Here is a 23,376-nt window from a genome sequence, read left to right as displayed (position 1 = left end):
GACAGTTTTTTATGCAGCTCCCCAAGTTGACAGTTTAGGCTCTCTTTCTCTTCAGATTCATAAAATTCAATGATTAAGCTTTAAAATGATGTATAATTTATATACTTTTAAGCAATTCTGATTTTGACACAAAAGGTTGACATCTTCGTGGAATTACCCAAATGTGACATCCATCCAGGAACTAAACTTTTACACTATTCCCCGCTGTCAGCCGCAAGGGAATACAGACTCAGTGCATGGGAAGGGCAGTTGCTTCCCTGCAGTTGATGGGTCTGCTCATCTAGACAGACAAGGGTTGATCAACAGCAACAACCCCTGGAGTGTGATATAGTCAGATTTCTGTAATTCTTTGTATTGGAAGGCAGATTAATTCAGCATATGGTGACATTTTTTTTGTCCCTTCAATATGTAAACTGTAGCCAGCGTATACTGTATGTGGACTGCAGACTGGGGTACTGCATTTTTATTATTATTATTATTACTATTATTATTATTGACTCTCGGATACGTTTATGTGAAGCTACAGAACGTGGTCAATGTTTTTGGCGTATCATACAGAGCCAGGATTCTGGGGGCTTGAATGGTGAGCGAATGGAAGCGTGGCCCATTGGATTGGGCAAATTTGGGCTGTCTGGACATTGCTACTCCTCACCCTGCCCGGATGATGATGATGATTATCATTATAGCAAGGAGGAATACTTGGCTGCCAAGCGTAGGGCTAGAAGAGAGGTATACAGGGCGAAGTCTGAGTCACCGAGACTTTTGTTTGATAACCTAAATAGTGTGGAAAGGAAAAATATGATATTTAAGGTGATGAAGTGATCAGATGAAGAGGGATAATCGGGATATTATAGGTGAGCAGTGTGTGAAGAATGATGAAGGAAGGGTAGTGGTGAACAGTGGGGATATTAAAGATGCATGGAGAGAGCATTATAACCGGTTGTTGAATGAGGAGTTTGACTGGGACAGGGAAGGTTTGGAGCCAGCAGATCCAGTGTTTGGCCCTTGGCCTTTGATTGATGCTGCTACTGTGAGTGAGGCAATAGGCAGGATGAAGGTGGGTAAGGCAGCAGGTGTGTCTGGGTTGACTGCCAAAATGTTGAAGGCCTCAGGAGATATAGGGGTGCGGTTAGTCACTGACCTGACAAATATGATTATTTATGAGTGAATGCCACTCAGGGATAAGTGAGGCTGGTCACTCTCATCTTAAATGTCGAGACCAACTGCCTAGCCCCGGGCTCCTACGCTCCTCATGGGGCAATGTAGGATTGGATGATGGATGGATGGTGTTGTCCCAGATGATTGGCTAAAGAGTGTAATTGTAAATGTGTATAAAGGGAAGGGTCATGACCTGGAAAGAGGAAATTATAGAGGTATAAAGCTTTTAGATCAGATAATGAAGGTAATGGAGAGAGTCTTAGAAGGTATGATTAGAGAGAGAGTGAATGTTGATGAGATGCATTTTGGGTTTATGCCAGGTAGGGGGACCACTGATGCCATATTCATTGTTAACAGCTTCAGGAAAAATATATTGGTAAGAAAAGGGATCTGTATTTTGTTTTTGTTGATTTGGAAAAGGCCTTTGACAGAGTCCCTAGAGAGGTGGTGAAGTGGGCAATGAGAAGGCTTGACTAGGAGGAGTGGCTGGTTAGGGTGGTTATGGCTATGTATGTGGGTGCTCGCACCCAGGTAGCATCCAGGTAAGAGTGAATGGAGATTTGAGTGATGAGTTTTCCGTGAATGTTGGTGTGCATCAGGGGTCAGTTTCGAGTCCTATGTTGTTTATCATGGTACTTGAAGCCCTCTCACATGACTTCAAAAGCAGATTCCTGTGGGAGATGTTGCATGCCGATGATTTGGTGTTGATTGCAGAGAATGAAAGGGAAGCGGAAGAAAGATTTAGGAAGTGGAGGGATGGTATGGGGCACAAGGGCTTAAGGGTAACTGCAGATAAAACAAAAGTGATGATATCTAGGGTTGGTGGCGGTACTGTCAAAGACGAGGGAGAGTGGCCATGTGCAGTTTGACACGAGGGCGTGGGAAGTAATTCCATCTTGTGCGGTGTTTGTGATAAATGGGGGTGCAAGAGATGTAGTGCTGTCAGAAGTATACTGTGAGATACTGCTGATTTTATGTGTACAGCGTGTCGGGGAGAGCAGATGGAGATTGTCAGGCGTGAAAGGATTGATCTTGCTGGTGAATCTCTTGAGAGTGTGGAAGAGTTTTGTTATTTGGGAAACATGTTGTGTGCTGGAGGTGGGGCCGGAGCTAGCACTGTGGCTAAGGTGAGAAGTGGTTGGAAGAAGTTCAGGGAGCTCTTGCCTCTCCTGACATTGAGAGGACTCTCCCTACGGGCTAAGAGGTCTTTGTATGCAGCATGTGTTAGGAGTGTCATGCTGTATGGTAGTGAGACCTGGGCAGTAAAGGAGGAGGATATTCGCCGGCTCAGACATACAGAAATGACAATGATCAGGTGGATGTGTAGTGCGTCCCTGCATCCAAGGTCTGGGGGGCCTGGGTTTACGATGGAAGCGTTGAGAGGTAGGATGGGACTGGAGTGTATTGGTGTTGTGATGAGGAGAGGTAGATTGAGATGGTTTGGACATGTGGAGAGGATGGGGGATGATAATTGGGTGAGGAAGGTGAGAAGTGTTAATATTGGGGGTGGGGTTACGAGGAGTAGACTGAGAAAGATATGGGACAAGGTCAATGTGACCTCAGGGTTAAGGGACTGAACAGGGAGGCTACAATGGATCGTGCAGCGTGGAGAGCCGCCATTAGGTGATCAAGGCCGATGCATGCAAGAATGTTGGAGCCTTTAAAAACGAAAACGAAAACGAATTTAAAAACGAAAACGAGACCTGTAGTCAGAGAAAAAAATCACAACAGTTTCAGTTATGAAGCCTGACCTCCAGTAAATTTAAACATGCTAAAGTAAGTGCAAAATAAATTCAGATTATGTCGGAGCAGCCCTAATGAGAGAGATCAGTGTTTGGAAACTCCCTGTACTGTTGTTTGGAGATGATACTGTGTTGTTAAGTGAAGATGAAGGGGAGCTGCAAGGCTTGGTGGATGAGTCTGGGAGAGTGTGTAAGAAATGGAATCTAAAGGTGAATGTAGGGAAGAGTAAAGTTAAGGTCTTTGAGAGAAGTGAAGGCACCGAATGTACAGTGAGGTTAAATGAGGAGGAAATGGAAAATGTGAGGGCATTTAAGTACCTGGATTGTGTAATGAGTAAGGATGGAAGTTTAAAGGGTTAAGTGCTTGAAAGGGTGCAACAGGAAAGAAAGGTTGCTGGTTCTCTGAAGGCAGTAATAAGAAACAGAGAAGTGAGCATGGAAGTAAAAGAGTTGCTGCATGACAGTATTGTGATACCAACTCTAACGTATGAAAATGAAGCCTGGACCTTGGTGGTAGGACACAAGAGTGAGAGCAGTGCAAATGAGTTATCTGAGAGGAGCATGTGGAGTCACATGGAAAGACAGATTGACAAATGAGGAAGTGAAGGAGTGTTGTGGTGTGGATGTGGATGTGATAGAAAGCGATAGGAGAAATACAATGAGGTTGTTTGGCCATATAGAGAGGATGGAGAGCGAAAGACTGACGAGGAGAGTGTATGTGAGTGAGGTGGAAGGGGGTAGAGGGAGGGGGAGGCCAAGGATGAGATGGAGGGATGGAGTAGAAAGGTATATGAGACAGAGGGGTATGAGGTGGGAGCAGGGCAGTTAGATGGTGGGGGAAAGGGCAGCATGGAGGTGATTTGTTTGTGGCCACCCCTTACAGGATTCAGATGTCTGGCAATAGATAGACAGATCAACAGGTAACTGTTCAAAAGGAAGAATTATATAGTACTCACATGTGGAACAGTCATCTATTTTTCCAGCTTTTCCTGCTATGGGTAAAATTCTTCCAATCTGAAATAAAGAAAAACTCCCTTAAGCTTATTCAGACTCTAATGCTCTGAGAATAAAGGCCATAATTTTAAAAATGAGAGAGAGAAGGTTACGACAGACCTCAAACATTCCGTGATCATTTGTGGAGCATCTTTCAGTATAATACATAGTGTGCCTATATGTCTTATTCCAGGGCACAACCAACAATGAGGCAGGGTTTGTAACAGCCACTGACATATTACCCCCTTCAAGGTAGAAAGAATGATAGATGACTAGAAAAGCCCTTGGTGGAAGTACCTGATCAAAAAATCTCTCACTGTCTATCAGGAAATCAAACTGACACACACATAAGTGGGCTTTCATCTCAAGTAGACATTAAACCATTAAATCCACATACTATATAGCTGAACAGCTGATTAAAACTAGGAGCTGCAAGAATATTACCATATAACCTTAACTTCATTAATGCACATCTCAGCAGCCAAGTATTAACCTATTCCATTACACCTTAGTATTCACTCATGTTATCTATAAAGTTTTTAATATCTACACAGTTTACATAAATAACATGCAAGAGAACAATTCCATCACTGTTAACTGTCTTGTGCACCTAAACTCCATGAATCCAGGAATGTATTTCTATATTATTCATCCCACCTTCAAACTGAGACTCTGAACTGGAAGAATTTAATATAGCCTCCACCAACATCTTCACTAACAGACGATCTTCTGACGAAAATCATCGTCACGAGGTAGCAGAAAGAAAGGTTATGTCGTTGGATTCATGGGGTTAACATTATCATCTGTATCATATCAGTACTGTGTATCTTTTTAATATCAACATATCAGGTGAGCAATAATAATAATAATAATAATAATAATAATAATAATAATAATAATAAAATCAATAAAATGATAATAAAAATAATAGAGAGTGTATGTGAGTGAGGTGGAGGGGGGAAGAGGGAGGGGGAGGCCGAGGATGAGATGGAGGGATGGGGTGGAGAGGTATATGAGAGAGGGTGGGGGGTGTTGGGAGCAGGGCAGTGAAATGGCGGGGGACAGGACGAAGTGGAGGCGATTTGTTTGTGGCCACCCCAAATGGGATTGAGGCGTCTGGCTATAGATCGATAGATAGATAATAGCCTCATCTTTTGATTCTCAAAAGTAACAATTCATCCTAAGTAATTCACTAGCACTCAAAACATGTTTATACCTTTAAAAGAACAGTGACACCACTCGACATACAAAGCAAACTACACTTGCAGAAATGGCAGCTACTAAACCCTGTAATAACAAATTAAAAACAAAGAAGGCAACAATAATGAAGACAAACTCTGATGAAATTAAAGGAGACTTACTGTTTCTGTTTTTGTCTGTGGCACAGGGACACAGGTGCGGGAGTTAACGATGAAGAGGATGACCCCCCAGTGCAGGGACCAATGCCCTTCGAGCCTGACGACGCTCCCTGGAAGAAAGAAGAGTCTGGCATCAGGAAGTTGTGAGTTGATATTTCTCTCTCTCTCTCTCTCTCTCTATCTCTCTTTAGTACATATACAGTATATATATATATATATATATATATATATATATATATATATCAATCAATCAATCAATCATTTCCTGTGGCACCCCACGGGATGCATAGGGTCTCAATGAACTCTCTCCACCAATATTTGTCTCTTGCCATCTCCTTCAGGTCCCACCAACACTCCTCTCCTGCTTCTTTTTTCATTGTCCTCAACCAAGGTTTCCCTCGGCCTACCTCTACCTCTTCTTCCTCTAGCAATCCACTCTGGCACATCCTGTATTAAACAACCTTCTTTTCTGTATATGTGCCCCAGCCACTTCCAGCGAGACAGTCTCACATATTCATTAACTGGTTCCACTCTCGTAATATCCCTTACTCTTTCATTTGTAACTCTGTCTTGCCACTTTACCCCAAGAATCCTTCTCAGTATTTTATTCTCAAATCCTAATACTTTCTGATCTGTTGCAATTGTACTGTACCATGACTCATGCCCGTAAATTAAAATGGGTCTAACCATGGACTTGTAAATTTTCACTTTAGTATGTACCGAAAGCATATTATTATTCCAAACAGATTTCAACATTCCAACAGCTCGCCAAGCCTGTCTAATCCTCTCCTCAATTTCATTGTTTAATGATCCATTAGATGATACAATCGTTCCCAGATATTTAAAGTTTTCTACATTCTTCACCACATTATTCCCAATTACACAATCGATTTGGTTCTCCACGTTCATATTAATAATTTCAGTCTTTCCACAATTTATTACCAATCCCACTTTTTCTCCTTCCTCCACCAGACAATCGAGCACCCTCTGCATCTCGTAAATACTTCCGCAAATCAGTACAATATCATCAGCATAGTCCAAATCCATCAGCTTCTTATTTTCTTTCCAGTTAATTCCTGCACCTGTTCTCCTTACAACCTTTTTCATAACATAATCCATAACCAAAACAAACAACAATGGCGAAAGAACTCCTCCTTGAATCACTCCTGACCTAACTTGAAATGGATCACTCAAAGAACCACCCACCATTACCTTACAAAAAGTACCTTCATGCAGGCTTCTAATAATATTTACAAACTTTTCTGGTATACCATAGAATCTCATAATTTTCAACATAGCTCCACGTGAAACACTATCAAACGCCTTTTCAAAATCCACAAAACACATGTTAAGTGGCATTTTCATCTCATTAGCTTGTTGCATTAGATGCCTTACAATAAAAATCTGATCATTACAACCTCGACCCTTTCTAAATCCCGCTTGTTCTTCTCTTAAAATTTTATCAATTACTGGCTCTATTCTGTTCAACAAGATTTTGGAAAAGACTTTTGCAACTACAGGTGTCAAAGTTATCCCCCTCCAGTTGCCACACACACTTAAATCTCCCTTTTTTGGTATTTTTATAATCACTCCATTTTTCCACTCTTCTGGAATTCCACCATTATCCCAAGCCACATTAAAAAGTTTCAAAAGTGCATTCATCAACTCGTCATTTTCCACCTTAAGCATTTCAGGGAATATTCCATCCTCACCTGGAGCCTTAAAATTCTTTAACTCCTTTATAGATTTTGCTACCTCTTCCAAAGTTATATCCCCTGTTTCTATCTGCAAATCTTTCTCGGCTGGCAAAATGTCCTCTTCAGCTGGGATTGGTCTATTTAGAACAGATTCAAAGTGCTCTTTCCATCTTCCTTTTATATCCAAATCTTTAGTCATCAAATTACCATTTCTATCTCGTACAGGTATTTCCTTCCTTCTCTTTTCAGTCCCAGTTAACTCCTTTATGGCCTGATACGCTGCTCTTGTGCTCTGACCGTCATTTCTACTTAATTTAATTTCTGTCTCTGTCGCCTTTTCATCATATAGTCTCCTCTTATCACGTCTAACGAGTCTTTTTACTTCAGAATGTAAACTCCAATACTTTGCTCTAAGTACTTCAACTACCTGGCCATCAACATGTTGTTCTTCACTTCTTAACTTAGCCTCTTTCCTTTTCTGAATTACATTCCATGTTTCATCTGACATCCACTTTTTCCTTCTCGCTTTTCCCTTTTTCTTAATAGTAACCTTAGCACTCTCATGCAAAACCTCTTTTACCTCTCTCCACATTTGATTAATATCATTGTCTTCAGATTCCATCAAAGTCTGCAGGACTAGAAACTTGTTTCTACATTCGCACCAAAACTTTTCCCTCGTGCTCTCATCACTTCTCAGCTCATCAAAATCATAATTATTACCTCCTGTACAATTACCATTAACGTTTCTCTTAAGTTTTATTTTAATCTTTGACACAACAAGTTGATGATCACTACCTATATCTGCCCCCTCCTTACGCAAACATCTTGCAAATAACTCCTATGCCTTCTGCTAATTGCAATGTGGTCAATCTGGTTACAATATTTACCACATGGTGAAATCCAAGTAGTCTTATGTATTTTTCTATGCTCAAAGATAGTTCCACCAATTATAAGGTCATTTGCCAAACAAAAGCTTGCAAGTCGCACCCCATTTTCGTTTCTTATACCAACACCCTCCTTACCCATACAATCTTCAAAGCCATCCCTACTACTGCCAACAATCGCATTAAAATCACCAATGCAAACTAACACATCATGTCTTGCCACTCTATTCACTACATCCTGCAGCTTCTCATAAAAGTCATCCTTCATTTCATCAGCAGCCTCATTTGTCGGAGCGTACCCTACAACCATACTGATATTACCATGGTCAGATTTTAAGCGAGCATAAAGCAAGCGCTCATTAATTGGTTCAAACTCACATAGTGCCTTGCAAGCATCTCTACTCAGCAGTAAGCCTACTCCTTGGTAATGATTTCCATCACTCCTACCAGAAACCAACATAGTAATACCATCTTCCAAATTCATTTTATCAGCTCCAAGCAACCTCGTTTCTGTCAGAGCACAAATATCCATCTTGTATTCCTTGAACACTGAAATAAGTTCTTCCATTTTACCAGCCTGATTGAGAGTTCGAACATTCCAGTTTCCTATTCTTAAGGTTCTTTTTGGATTTATGAACTTATTTTTACACCGTGGGATTCTTAGCACCCCCTGCCCACTTAAGGGCTGCACGGAACTGAGGGCCATTGCTTCGTCACCAGAGTTCATAAAGATTTCTTAAGCAGTAAAATATTTTACCCTGGAGCCAATGCCAGTGACTCGCAGGAACCAGACAGTGGAGAGAGGAAATTAACTAAATGAAAGTAAAATGCACAGGGTTTGGACAGACAAAGTACAAGGGAAAGAATGAGAGCAAAAAGAATGTAGATAAAAGTGTCCCTTTTAGTCGCCTCTTATGACAAGCAGGGAATACTGAGGAAGTATTCTATCCCCCTTCCCCAGGGAGGATATATATATATAGATAGATAGATAGATAGATAGATAGATAGGTAGGTAGATAGATAGATAGATAGATATAGAGTACACAGTACTGTTTATATGTACTGTATGACCCCCAATGTGTACTTATTCACGAAATCGTCCATTTTCATATGTGTTTATGAAATCTGACTTAAAACTGATGCTATTCTCACGATTTATCTATGTTTCCATTAATTCTAACATATCATTCTAACTCACTAAACAATAATATTTTGAAACTGTCTGATTCTGTCACACCTCCACTAGAAGATGAGTTTTCTTCTGATGTTATTCATCATAATCTCCCATGTCTTGATCACTTTGGGAACCTCCCTTATGGTGGAAGGCTGTAGGAGAAATGCCTTGAGGTTCACTGGTGATTTATTTTAATTTGTCCTTTTATTATTTTATTATTTATTTATTTATTTATATTTTTTTGCATGAGGATTGATGTAGCAGTTGATCAGTCACAAACCCTACCACACCTTAGCTAAAGCTAAGAAAAATGAATATAATTCTGCTGCCAGTGTACAACCTAGTTCTTACACATCTGTTTTCCTGTGTCTTTTATGTACAGGCACAACTTTGCACATCTGTGAGGATTGTGGCATTCACAACTTTACTTATTTAGCTCATTTGTGAGGATTGTAGCATATCCTGCAGTACATTATGCACTAAACAGGCATTTCCTTAATGACTTCTGTGTTTCAGCACTTGACAACTTTTATATTTAACAAAAATTCAGCCTTTGTCTCCTCTCCCAGTCTAACTTCATACAGTTTTTTATTTTTTTTAATGTATCTGTCTCTGGACATGGCTGTTATGCACATTTCCAAGGCCTAGAAGTCCACCTACCATGCACCAGATAGGGGTCATCAAATGATCATACTATCCACCACCTCTGGGGCATTACATTCAGCACTGGTATGATAGTGAACATGTATTTACGATGTCAGGGGGTCTCGTGGGAGAGCAGTGAAAAGTATTATGGAGTGAAGAGGTACTGTATATGAGACAGGGGGGTGTGAGTTGGGAGCAGGGCAGTGAAATGGTGGGGGACAGGGCGACATGGAGGCGATATGTTTGTGGCCACCTGTACGGGATTGAGGCATCTGTCAATAGATAGATAGAATAAAATAAAGGAACTCAGTATTGCCTTAAAGCTAGTTTGGCAGTTTCACAATCTTTTTTCATTAGTCTTAGATACAGAAGGTCCTTGGTACATGTCATGGGTATGTTTCATAATACCACAATTTTTTTTAAATTTAACTATTAATGTAAACTGGGTGAAATTGGCAAGTCAGCTTTAATAGTGGCCATGGAACTTTTAACAGTCAGTATTTTTTCTCTCGTGCTGGGAAAAAACAAAAAAAAGTGGGAGGGCATAAAAAAAGAGGCAACATATATCAAGGACTTACTGCATTTATGGTTTGTCTTCTTTGTTCCTTAAAGCCTATATTTGAGCACCGGTTTTTGTGTGTTTCTTGAGACACAACTTTAGCACTCCTCTCAATGCTGACGCATTACTGACGTATCACAAAGTTAGTGTAACTAAGGAATTAAAATTATGAGACACTTTTTTTTTTTTAATGCGAGGAAGAAGGAACCAAAGGCCATGAGCCCGCAATAACAGTTCCCTCCAAGAGAAAAACAAAATACAAGAGAGAGCCAAATTCAAGATCCGATCATTTCGAGATGCCTGGACACACTGCGCTTGAAAGACTGGAGATCATAGGCAGCAGGAAATACAGACAGAGGGAGACAGTTCCAGAGTTGACCTGTTGCATAAATGAAGGACTGGGAGTAATGGTTAACTCTTGCATTAGAGAGTTGGACAGAAAAGGGATGAGAGTTTGCTGCTAGACGGGTGCTACGCGCCCGTCGTAGAGGTGGAGGGATGCATACAGACAGTTTAGAGGAGCAGTGACCATTAAAGTAGCAATAGAAAAGAGATGAAGATGCAACAGTGCGGCGAAGAGACAGAGGTTGAAGGGAGTCAGTAAGAGGAGGAGAGTTAATGAGACGAAAAGCCTTTGACTCCACCCTATTGAGAAGAGCTGTATGTGGGGAGCCTTCCCACACATGAGAGTTGTACTCCACACAGGGGCGGATAAAACCCCTGTATAGAGTCAACAATTGTGCAGGGGTAAAGAAAGAACGGAGTCGGCTTTGCACACCTAATCTCTTGGAAGCTGATTTTACCAGAGATGTAGTATGATCTTTCCAAGTTAAATCCCAAGTGAATGAAACCCCAAGCATGTTCAAGGATGATGCTGGATATTATTAAATTTTAGTGGGTACTCTTGTGGAAGATTCTGTCGGGTTGATAGGTGTACAAACTGAGTCTTAGATGCATTAAAAACAACAAGATTATTTTTACCGCAGTCAGAGATACGAGCCAGGTCAGACATTAGGAGTGCCATAGCCTCATCCCTTGTTTGTTGAAGTAACTGCTGGGATGGACGTTGCGGGAACCGAATGGAAAGGTGAAGGGTGGAATCATCAGCATACGAGTGAATAGGGTTAGATGTACAGCTTAGAAGATCATTGATGAATAAACGGAAGAGAGTTGGTGATAGGACAGAGCCCTGAGGAACACCACTGTTAATAGATCTAGGAGAAGAACGATGGCTGTTTACAACAGCAGCTATAGAACGACCACAAAGGAGGCTGTAGATGAAGGCACAGATGGAAGGATAGAAACCGTAAGAGGGCAGTTTGGAAATTAAGGATTAGTGCCAGACTTGATCGAAAGCCTTTGAGATGTCAAGTGCAGTGTTAAAGCTTTCGCCAGTGTCCCGAAAGGAGGATGACCAAGAGCCTGAAAGGTAGGTGAGAAGATCGCCAGTTGAGCGTTCCTGACGGAACCCATACTGATGATCAGAAAGAAGGTTGTGATAGGAAAGATGCCTTAAAATTTTTCTGTTAAGAATAGACTCAAAAACTTTTGAGATACAGGATGTTATAGCAATTGGATGATAGTTTGAGGGTTGGGAATGGTCATCCTTCTTTGGGACAGGCTGAATGAGAGCAAACTTCCAGCAAGAAGGAAAGGTACAAGTTGAAAGACAATGGTGAAAGAGTTTACCTAGGCAGGGTGTAAGCACAGAAGCACAGTTCTTGAGGACAACAGGAGGGACTCCATCAGGCCCATATGCCTTGTTAGTACTGAGGCCAGTGATGGCAGAAAATACATCAGCTGAAGAAATTTTAATGTCAGCCATGAGGAGGTCAGAGGGTAGAAGTGATGGAGGAACAGCCATCAGAGTAGAAAAGAGGAGGGAAGGATGATGAGGTAAAGTTGTTAGAAAGGTTTTTGGCAAGGTGCCAGAAGGAGCGGGAAGAATTCGAGTTGGAAAGTTGAGAGCATTTAGTGCGGATGAAATTATTTTTAGCAGAGCGAAGAACAGACTTAGTACGATTCCGGGCAGAAACATAAAAAAGATGTGATTCAGGGGTGGGTTGGCGCTGGTACCTTTTATAGGTCCGCTCCTTGTTGCGGACAGCATTAGAACAAGCGTGATTAAACCAAGGCTTTGTTGCATTAGTCAAAGGGTATGAGAAAGGAATGTATGCTTCCATGCCTGAGAGAATAACCTCTGTAATGCGCAAGGCACCCTCAGATGGCTCACGGCCATGGAAGCAATAATCATTCTAAGGAAAATCAAAGAAGTACTGCCTGAGGGCCTCCCAATCTGCAGCTCCAAAGTGCCACAGTCGCTGTTTCTTTGGAGGGACCACAGGCTGTACCGGAGTGATAGGACAGGTTAAGGTAATAAGGTTGTGATCGGAGGAGCCCAATGGAGAGAAAAGATTAACAGTGTTAGCAGAAGGATTAGTTGTAAGGAAGAGGTCACGTATGTTGGAGCGCTCTCCAAGGCAGTCAGGGATACGGATAGGGTGCTGTACAAGCTGCTATAGGTCATTAAGGATAGAAAAGATGTAGGCTTGTTCACCTGGTGGCTCAGTGAAAGGAGAGGAGAGCCAAAGGTGGTGGTGAACATTGAAATCTCGTAGAATGGAGATTTCAGAGAAAGGAGAAATGGATAGAATGTGTTCCATCGTAAAAGTAAGATAGTCGAAGAATTTTTGATAGTCAGTAGAATTAGGGGATAAGTAAACATCACGGATATATTTAGTCAGAGAATGACAGGATAGCCGAAGCCAGAGAGTAGAGAATTCAGAAGAATCAAGTTCAGGAACACGAGAGCAAGATAAGTCGTTGCATACATGTCAAAGGGCCTCCCATTCCCTTCAGTGTATCAAGGTCTTTGTTTCTCCAATGATCTACTGCAACATTAGCAATCTCCATGTCTTGCAGGTCCTGCTACTTCAGATCCTCTTGCAGCATGATTTCTGGTGTCCTTCCTCCTTTCCTGATGCTGCTGTCATAGTTCCTGAAAGACCCTGGTTGTCTTGGGTCAATGAGGTCTGAGGATGTGGCTGTCACCTGTGCTGCAGATGCACTCCCAAGCTGTTTGGCACTTCTTCATGATAGCTCATAGTTAACAAAGCCCACACTGCACTCTTCATTCAGGTTGTGGACTGGTGCCTTCTCCAACTTCTTTGGATCCATCTGAGTGACACAACTTTCTGCAGACTCGTCAGTCCTCAAAGCTGAAGATATTGCTCTTCTGCCTCTGAAAGCCAGTAGCCAACTTGGGAATGATCATCTTCAGGAGCTTGATTACCTCAGGTTGGAATGAGGTTGCAACTTCGAGTATGGCACTGCAGATGTCCTCATCATACATTGTATGCTGGAACCTTTCCTCAGAAACAAACTTGAATGCTGGTTCCTCTGCCTGCAACAAAGTGACTGGCACTACATCCCTCGGTTCTGGCACAGCTGTTGATATGCTGGCATGATCTTGCTGTGTGTTGTTTTTCAGCAGATGTCATCAGAGACAGGTGTGGTTCAACCAGATGAAGTCCAAGGAGACCACCTGCACAGTACATCACCTTCAGGAAATAGTCCAGAAAACACCTCACAATGCAGGCCAGCTGATTGGTAACATGTTCATACTACTGCAGATAGGATGCCACAGTAGCCAGATGGTACAGACTGATAGTGCCGGTCAGTGTCAAGTGATTGAATGCTCATCCTTGAGGCTGACAGATGGTGGGGCTGTGTGGAGGTCAGATTCATGCCACTTGTTCCATGATTTGTGATCAAAGTCATGATAAGTCTTGTCATGCAGTCCAGGGCTTGTTAAGTGACACTCATTGTTGCTGTTGTTGCATTGACAAGGAAGTTGAGTAGATCTTGTCTCTACCTAGTGTGTTCTCTATTTCATCCCACTGCGTGGTAATGACCCTGTTGAACATCAGAGTTGGTGCTCATTACATGTTCAGAGTCCAGACTCTCAGCCACAGTTCATCCACTTTGATATTGTGTGCTGTCTGGGCTGTGATCACAAAGTCAATTTTCTTGAACAGAGTTTTGGCTGCAACACCACTTGCTGCCTCCAGAATTTCCAGGACTGCCACCCAGAGAGCAGCTAAGTTCTTTCTGGACTCTGAAGCAATGCTTAGTGTGGGCAGTGACCTGTATTTTCCGTTAATGGTGATACCCTGAACAGAAAATGACCCAGCACCCTTCTTCTTTGAGCCATCATCAGAATAGGTCACCACGACTTATCAGAGTTCATGATCTTGACTGTCTCATCTAGTGTGCACACCTCAGTGCTCTTGCCTGCTGCCCTGACACTCTTGGATTCTGGCATGGTGTCCAGATCAGTGACCTCTGGTTCATTGTGTGCCTTCCAGTTTGTGTCAAACATGTGGTTTGCAACTGTGATGACGGCTGCTACGGCCTGTGCATCACACATGTGGTAGCAGCTCTTCAGTTTATCAACTCCTAATACTCTGGTCACACTTTCCTTATGGTCTCACGGATATACTGGTATTTTTGCGGCAGCACATCACTTAGCTGAGAGCTGTGGAGAACAAGTGGCGCCTTTTTGAGTCACTTTCACCCATACTGATACCTTCATCACTGGAAGGGAAAGTTCCACCTCCATCTGTATCCATACTCTGGTGATCTTCCTCTGAGTCTGACTGTTTACTAAAGTCAAACGAGGCAATTGGCTTGCTCAACTCTTTCTACATCTTGTCTCATTCTGTCAAGGGCCTGCAAGTCCTTTTGTCTGCGTTCCATTGTTTTCATCCATTTACGATCAATGAAGTCTTCACAGTACATCTTTCTCTGGGTTCTCTGATCTTGTAGAAAGTCCCACTCCATGTCAGTCATTCTCACCCCATATTTCTGTTCCAGCTTCTGGCATATTATAGGGTCCTGGCAGAAGATATCAAAGACCTCCTGTGCATGATTGTTGAAAGTGTCTGCCCTCTTGACAAAACTGTGGTTTTGTCTCTGTTTCCATGTCTGAACTAGAGTCACAAAGTCTCCATAGAGCTTCAGAATGTGTTTATGTGTCTGGTGTGGATGGTGTAGAGGTTGCAAAAGAGCCAGTGTTCCTGAATAAGTTCTGCAAGCAGCTGAGCTGCTTCATCTTTGGAGCGATAAGCTTGACCAGCTGGCTTAGGTGGCAGCAAATACAGCATGTTCTGTATGACATCTCTTCCTGTCAGAAGAACCCCTTGTGAAAATTCTGCCTTCTCACATAGTCCACACTACAGAGTGTTATCCTAGAATGTGATCTTGTAATGCCAGTAGCCATATCTACATACTAGTACTACTGCTGCAGCTTTTTGTTCACTAGAAGGACTTGAAAAAGAAACTTAAGTATTATTAAAACAGTAAAATTGTTGTTTTTGGTGTGAATTTGAGGGTGACAACTTTCAAAGATAATGTACAGGGGGTTATCATCATCTGAGAGGTCAAATGTTGGTATTTTCTGATTCAGCTATACTGTTTACATAATCTGAAAGGGGCACTTCCCAGTATTGGGGTGAGCCATGGTACAGCCAATGTTTTCTAAGGACTGGAAGCTAAACAAGTGCCAACCTAGCTGGTTACCTCCCAACAGTTGCTGGAAGCTATTAAGAAAAAAATTACCGAGTGACTACTTATGGCTGTGTGTTCTCTGCCTAAGAGTGATGACTGTGACTAGTTACCAAGTGTGTAGCCTCATTTCACTCATGATAGTATCTCCCAGGGTTGATAGTCACCATCCATCTACCAGAGTTGTTTTGTAATAGTGTCAGCTATATTCTTATCCCCAACTGTACACATAATAATGGAGAATATGATAATATCCTTTGATGTGAATCCACTTTTTGTCTGCATGTCCAGTATCTCTTCATGACAGTGTTAATATGATTCTAATAAATGTCATGCATCCTTTACTGTGTTTTTTTTAATAATATTGGAATATTTTAATAGAGAGGTAGAGGAAAGAGGGAAGCAAGGGAAGAAGGAAGAGGAAAGAAGGAAAGTAAGAGAGGCTAAAAGAGAGATGAGGATTCAAGGGAGAAGGGTACAGGAGAGAAGGGAAGGTAAAGAGGGAGAGAGAAGGGAAGGTAAAGAGAGAGAGAGAAGGAATAAAGAGGAGGGACAAAGATATGGAGGGCAAAGGAAAGACAAAGAGGGAACAGGAGACTAAGAGGGAAGAGGGAACAGGTGAAAAAGGGAAAACGAACGAAAGGGGTAAGCAGGGGACGAGGTGAGGGAAAGAGAGAAGGGAGGAAATAATGGAGAGGGAGAAAAGGGAGGAGAAAGAGTCTAAAGTGAATGGAGTGAATAAGAACTAAAGGGAGAAGGGTTGTTGCTGCCAGGGACATCAATTCCTTTGGTCTGTCTGTGTTTTATATTCAACTGTCCCTGTGTGTTTCTCTAGCCATATTGATCAGTCTAATTGGCTGTCTGTCTGTCTGTCTATTTGTCTATATATCTACCTATCTACAGTACAGCCAACTTTGTATCTACTTACCTGTCTGTATATCTATCTGTTTGTATGTATCAGTGTGTGTGTGTGTGTGTGTGTGTGTGTGTGTGTGAAAGTTTGTATATGTATGTACGTGTTTATATATATGTAGAGTGAGACTGACAGACACAGGAAGACAGTGTCAGTCGAGAGGGGAAGAGAAGAGAGGGAGGCAGGAGGAAGAAGGGAGAGAGAGAAGTGAAAAGAGAGATGGTAGAGGAAAGAGAGGAGGGAGGAGGGGAAGAGAGAAGGAGGGGGGGACAAGTAGGGTGGGAGAGAAAAAGAGGAAGAGAGAGGGGGTGAAGGAGGAAGAAAGGGAGAGTGGAAGAGGGGGAGGAAGGAGAAGAAAAAGATGGAGGAAGAAAAAGAGAAAGAGGAAATGGAGAAAAGAAACTAGAGACCAAGAGATGTGGTGGGGTGGAAGGGGAAGGGGGGAAGGGGAAGGGGAGGGGGAAGGGAAAGGGGAGGGGGAGAGGGAAGGGAAAGGGGGAGGGGGTGAATGAAGGGCAGGTTACACAGACACACACACCACACAGAATTACCGTCTTTTCTAGCTGTTGTTTTCACCTCAGGCTTATTGGGGCATAAACTCGGTGGACTGCAGACTGCGTTGCCCTTCCCCTGCAGTCCACCACCATCCTCCTTTTCTGGGCTAGGGAAGGAGCGAGGGAACTTTTGTATACCCAGGCTGTGGAGTCTTCTGGTTGTGTCCGTGCCACCACGTGCAGGCGTCCCTCTCCAGCGCCCCTTCTTAGGTGGCCCTGTCTTGTTTGTTTGTTAGACGTTGAAGAACACGATGCTAAAGCAAACTCACCCACCAAGCCTTGCAGCTCTCCTTCGTCTTCACTTAACAACACAGTATCATTTGCAAACAACAGTACAGGGAGTTTCCAAACACTACCCTCTCTCACCAGGGCCACTCCAACATCCACTACCCTACCTTGTACCTCTTTTATTACCCCATCCATGTACAGATTGAACAACCATGGAGACATGACACATCCCTGTTTCAACCCAACCTTCAAAGCGTGGACTCATTAGACTGCTCAGATTCTGTTGGGAATGGCACACAGTTAGAGAATTATATCACCAATATTTTATCCAAATTTCCCATACAGGGTGTTGCATGAAATGTTTGACAAACTTCAGAAAGTTGTTCTTGGGGCAATTTTGAGTTAAGAATTGCTGCATCAACCTGGGCTAATTTCTCGTCTATTATGCTCAGGTTCTGTTGGGAATGGCAGCAGATTAGAGACTGATATCTGCAAAATTTTATCCCCTGCCACCACCACCAGGCCGTTTATTTTTAAATCCCCTTGTAAAACTGTAGAGATATATCGGCAGGACAGTAAATAGTGATCCTACTCTGGTACTCTGTATGGAATTTCAGAGAGAGAGATGATGATGCCACTGATTCATGGGGTTATCTTTAATTTAACAAGAAACACTTTACTTACCTCTCTATTCAGTTTGCACGAAAATTAATGTTTAAAAGCCTGATAATATATTCACGAAATTTTCTTCTTAAAATTTAATAAGTAAATGTTTAATTTGAAGTGTGACGTCACTGTTGCATTATGGGAGCAACGTTGAGAGATGCTGGAGGTGAGTGAAGAATTTATTCTTTACGGTGTTAGTCTACTTCTTATTATGGTAATTCTTATGCCCATGTGTTTATCAGTGTTTGCTGTCATTATCGAGAGGTGTAGTCGGCTGATGTAAGTTGTAATTATTAGCTATAAGGATGATATACGGCGGTGTGTATCTCCAGGTGACCAAGATGTCCCTTTAAACTGGAGTAAGCAGTGCTACTTAAATCCCCTGATATTCACACCATCTGTTTAGGTTTTAAGGTCGAATGTGATCCTGTACATGGGCAGGCATAGTAGGTTAATTGGCTGGAAAAAATGAGGGGATGTGTGTAAAAACTGTAATGGGTAGTTTGTTTACATCGGGGATATAAACTCCGCGAGTCCCTTTAACTCTTGCAATCCCGGTGATGCCCTTTTCAGTTTATTCATAGTGCCAGAAGGCAATTTTATTCAACTTATGCAAAGTCTCTGCTATTGCAGGAGTTCAGTGAGGCTGTGCCTAACCCCTACACTTCCAGAAGTCTATACAAAGCTAAATATAATCATGAGATGGCATGAAAAAAAAAAAAAAAAAAAAATCCCTGCTCTGTGAGTTAAACTAGTGAAGACTGAAGGTATTAAAAAGAAAATATTCATTCCAGTGCCTGATAGCAGAGGAGACGGTGACATGGAGGTGAATTGCTTGTGGTCACCCTGGTGGGATCATGATATCTAGCTGTTGAGGGGTACGTTTCCAGGTCAGCAGCTGCCCCAGTCAGAACGGTAAATGTGAGTATTTAGCAGAAACCACGTCTGGAATTCAAGCACTGTATTTTGAGGTATTTTCTGTTTATATCTCACCATTTGTTGATTTTTTTTCTTCTATGAGATTTCAGTTGCAATTAACTCCTTCCTTCCTTGGATTATTTAATCCTCAAGGGGAGTCATTGATGCCCCCAGGGGGATTCATCAATGTCCCCAGGGGGCATTTGTGACAGAAATGGCTTATACTGTAAGAAAAATGTCAGCAAATGATGAGACAAACAATGCTTCAGAATACAGAGTACTGTAATTGCAGTTGTGGTTTCAGCTATATACTATACTGTATTAACCCTTGCCTGCTGGTAGGTAGGTAGATAGAAATTAACAAATCTAGTGAGGAAATATAGTCCATTTGCATATACAGCCAGCACTCACATAATGCGGATATACAGTACTGTACCCTGAAACTCCTGCTTTATGAGAATTCCACCTTATCAGGCCATATGTTTACATGTTAAAGGGTTTCATGTTACCTAAGCCAGCCCCAAGTTCTCCATTTGGGGCGATTTTCATTCTTTTTTTCTCCCAAGACATTTACATACTTAATAAAGACATCACTACAGTAATCCCTCGGTTATCTGATGTAATAGAGCCAACGGCATGTCTGGATAGTGGATCCTTCTGGATAATGGACTTCTCCCCTGGCCCCCTTCATACATACCCTAACTTTGAGAGCTATTGGAAAAGGCCACAACAGTACCCTCCTGTTGTTCTCAAGAACTGTGCTTCTGTGCTTACACCCTGCCTAGGCAAACTCTTTCGCCTTTGTCTGTCAACTTGTACCTTTCCTTCTTGCTGGAAGTTTGCTCTCATTCAGCCAGTCCCAAAGAAGGGTGACCACTCCCAACCCTCCAACTATCGTCCAATTGCTTTAACGTCCTGTATTTCAAAAGTTTTCGAGTCAATTCTCAATAGAAAAATTTTAAGGCATCTTTCCTATCACAACCTTCTTTCCGATCGTCAGTATGGGTTCTGTCAGGGACGCTCCACTGGCGATCTTCTCACCTACCTTTCAGACTCCTGGTCATCCTCCTTTCGGGACTTTGGCGAAAGCTTTGCCATTGCACTTGACATCTCAAAGGCTTTCGATCGAGTCTGGCATAAATCTTTAATTTCCAAACTGCCCTCCTACGGTTTCTATCCTTCTATCTGTGCCTTCATCGCTAGCTTCCTTTCTGGTCGTTCTATAGCCGCTGTTGTAGACGGCCATCGTTCTTCTCCTAGATCTATCAACAATGGTGTTCCTCAGGGCTCTGTCCTATCACCAACTCTCTTCCTTTTATTCATCAATGATCTTCTAAGCTGTACATCTAACCCTATCCACTCATACGCTGATGACTCCACCCTTCACCTTTCCATTCAGTTCCCGCAACGCCCATCTCAACAGTTACTTCAACAAACAAGGGATGAGGCTATGGCACACCTAATGTCTGACTTGGCTCGTATCTCTGACTGGGGTAAAAATAATATGGTTGTTTTTAATGCATCTAAGACTCAGTTCTTACACCTATCAACCCGACAAAATCTTCCACAGGTATACCCACTAATGTTTAATAATATTCAGCTTAATCCTGCATCATCCTTGAACATGCTTGGGGTTTCATTTACTCGGGACTTATCTTGGAAAGATCATATTACATCTCTTGTAAAATCTGCATTTGTCTTCTTAGTATAATAGGAAAAGTGTATGGTAGGATACTTATTGACAGAGTTAGAGAAAGAACAGAGAAATTAGTTGGAGAAGAACAGGGAGGCTTTAGGAAGGGAAGAGGTTGTGTAGATCAGATATTCATTCTTAGATCTTTAGTGGAAAAGTTTCTAGAGAAGGGAAAGAAGTTGTATGCGGCTTTCATGGATTTGGAGAAAGCATATGACAGGGTGGATAGACAAGGATTGTGGAAAGTGTTAAGAATATATGGAGTAGATGGGAAGTTGTTGAATGCTGTGAAGAGTATGTACGATGGTGCAAAGGCTGCAGTGCGTGTGGATGGTGAACTAAGTGAAGTTTCTCATTGAAAGTTGGGTTGAAACAGGGATGTGTCATGTCTCCATGGCTGTTCAATCTGTACATGGATGGGGTAATAAAAGAGGTACAAGGTAGGGTAGTGGATGTTGGAGTGGCCCTGGTGAGAGAGGATAGTGTTTGGAAACTCCCTGTACTGTTGTTTGCAGATGATACTGTGTTGTTGAGTGAAGACGAAGGGGAGCTGCAAGGCTTGGTGGATGAGTTTGGGAGAGTGTGTAAGAAACGGAATCTAAAGGTGAATGTAGGGAAGAGTAAAGTGATGGTCTTTGAGAGAAGTGAAATCAGTGAATGTACAGCAAGGTTGGATGGTGAGCAATTGGAAAATGTGAGTACGTTTAAGTACTTGGGGAGTGTGATGAGTAAGGATGGAGGTTTGGAGGGTGAAGTGCTTGAAAGGGTACAGCAGGGAAGAAAGGTTGCTGGTTCTTTGAAAGTAGTGATAAGAAACAGGGAAGTGAGCATGGAAGTGAAAAAGTTACTACATGACAGTATTGTGATACCAACTCTAACGTATGGAAGTGAAGCTTGGACGTTGTTGGAAGGACACAAGTCAAGAGTGAGAGCAGTGGAAATGGGTTATTTAAGAGGAGCCTGTGGAGTCACATGGAGAGACAGGCTGACGAATGAGGATATAAAGGAGCGTTGTGGTGTGGATGTGGATGTGATAGGAAGCGTTATGAGGAACACACTGAGGTGGTTTGGCCACGTGGAGAGGATGGAGGGTGAAAGACTGACGAAGAGAGTGTATGTGAGTGAGGTGGAGGGGGAAGAGGGAGGTGGAGGCCGAGGATGAGATGGAGGGATAGGGTGGAGAGGTATATGAGAGAGGGGGGTGTGAGTTGGGAGCAGGGCAGTGAAATGGCGGGGGACAGGGCGACTTGGAGGTGATTTGTTTGTGGCCACCCCAAACGGGATTGAGGCGTCTGGCAATAGATAGATAGATAGTAGTTTATATCATTAAAGACTAGTGTTACACGGGTATAAGATGGAACAGTGCGTATTAAAATGGGTTAGTATTTACCAGACTTTAGCTGTAAAAAGCATGGAAAGAAGAATAACCTGGAAAATTCAGGTTCAGTTCTTGTGTCTGCTTAGTTATTTCAGAGTCAGAGTCATGTTCTCTGTTGATATAAGTTGCTTGTATCCCTTCTTCATTACGGTGGGCATGTACTTCATAGCAGCCATTTGGCAGGCAGTGTACTTTTACCCCCTTCTCTCTCCAGCCCTTTAAAGCAAGAGCTAACTGACATTCAGTTCTTTGTATGCAAAAAGTTAACTTTGCAACTGTCTCAAGTATGTATTTTTGTTTGCCTCTAACCCACAGTTTTAAATGCAGTGTGTCAAGGTATCTTAAAGTGAACAGAGTGTGAATTTGGCTGCCTCTTGTTCATTTCTTTTCATCATCATCATCATCATCATCATCATCATCATCTCATGCCTTGCTTCCTCCTGGGATGGCTGTGATAGAAGTACTTCCAGGCTCCCAACCTTTGATTCTTTCTTCTTTACATAAAGAAAAGCTTGTGTATGTCTGCACGTAACTGAAAAGCTCACAGGGAAATTACCAAATTGTTTCTACAAAATGTATTAGTATTACTATTCAGTATTATGGTGCCATAAATATTGAATAGCATGATCTATTGGATACGTTTATGTGGAGCTACAGAATGTGGTGAAAGTTTTTTGACTTATCAGATAGAGCCAGGATTCCGGGGGCTTGAATGGTGATTGAATGGAAGTGTGGCCCATTGGATTTGGCAGACTTGGGCTGTCTGGATGTTGCTACTCCTCACCCTGCCCTAGGGTGAGAAAAGATGTCCAGATGATGATGATGATGAGGGTCCTGCCAAAAGTAATGCTTTTAGGCCCATAACTTGGTACCGGTTTTCTAATAACGCTGCAACTTAGCACAGTAAATGAGGACACGTAAAAGCCTAGTTGCATGTATGTTCTTCCAGAGCATCGAGGTTTCACCATGGATATGAAGCTGAAACAGAGAGCTGTGTCTAAATTCCCCCCAAAAGACGGATGCACCACCACAGAGATCCACCAGTTGCTTGCAAATGTGTTTGGCAGTGAAACATTTAACATCAGCAGTGTTCGAAGATGGGCAAAGAAATTTTGTCAGGGAGAAACAATTGAATCCGAAGCATGCAGTGGAAGATCTGCGACTGCTGTGACTGATGCCAGTTGCTAACATGTTGATGACCTCAATTATGTGGACAGGCACATAACTGTCTGTGAACTTGCTGCTGTTTTG

The 23,376-nt window shown here is 42.3% G+C and overlaps 1 pseudogene; it reads right to left on the bottom strand.

Annotated features, from left to right (window-relative positions):
• Positions 1 to 14,881: 14,881 nt before the first annotated feature.
• Positions 14,882 to 22,301, bottom strand: LOC145389888 (uncharacterized; annotated as a pseudogene).
• Between the last annotated feature and the right edge of the window lie 1,075 nt (positions 22,302 to 23,376).

The sequence above is a fragment of the Coenobita brevimanus genome, unplaced genomic scaffold, assembly GCF_032717465.1.
Source record: "Coenobita brevimanus isolate Jiangsu-jjx unplaced genomic scaffold, ASM3271746v2 jjx.HiC_scaffold_2588, whole genome shotgun sequence".
In the NCBI taxonomy this organism is placed as follows: Eukaryota; Metazoa; Arthropoda; class Malacostraca; order Decapoda; family Coenobitidae; genus Coenobita; species Coenobita brevimanus.
The sequence above is the reverse complement of the archived record's forward strand: the minus strand, read 5'-3'. Positions and strand labels throughout refer to the sequence as shown.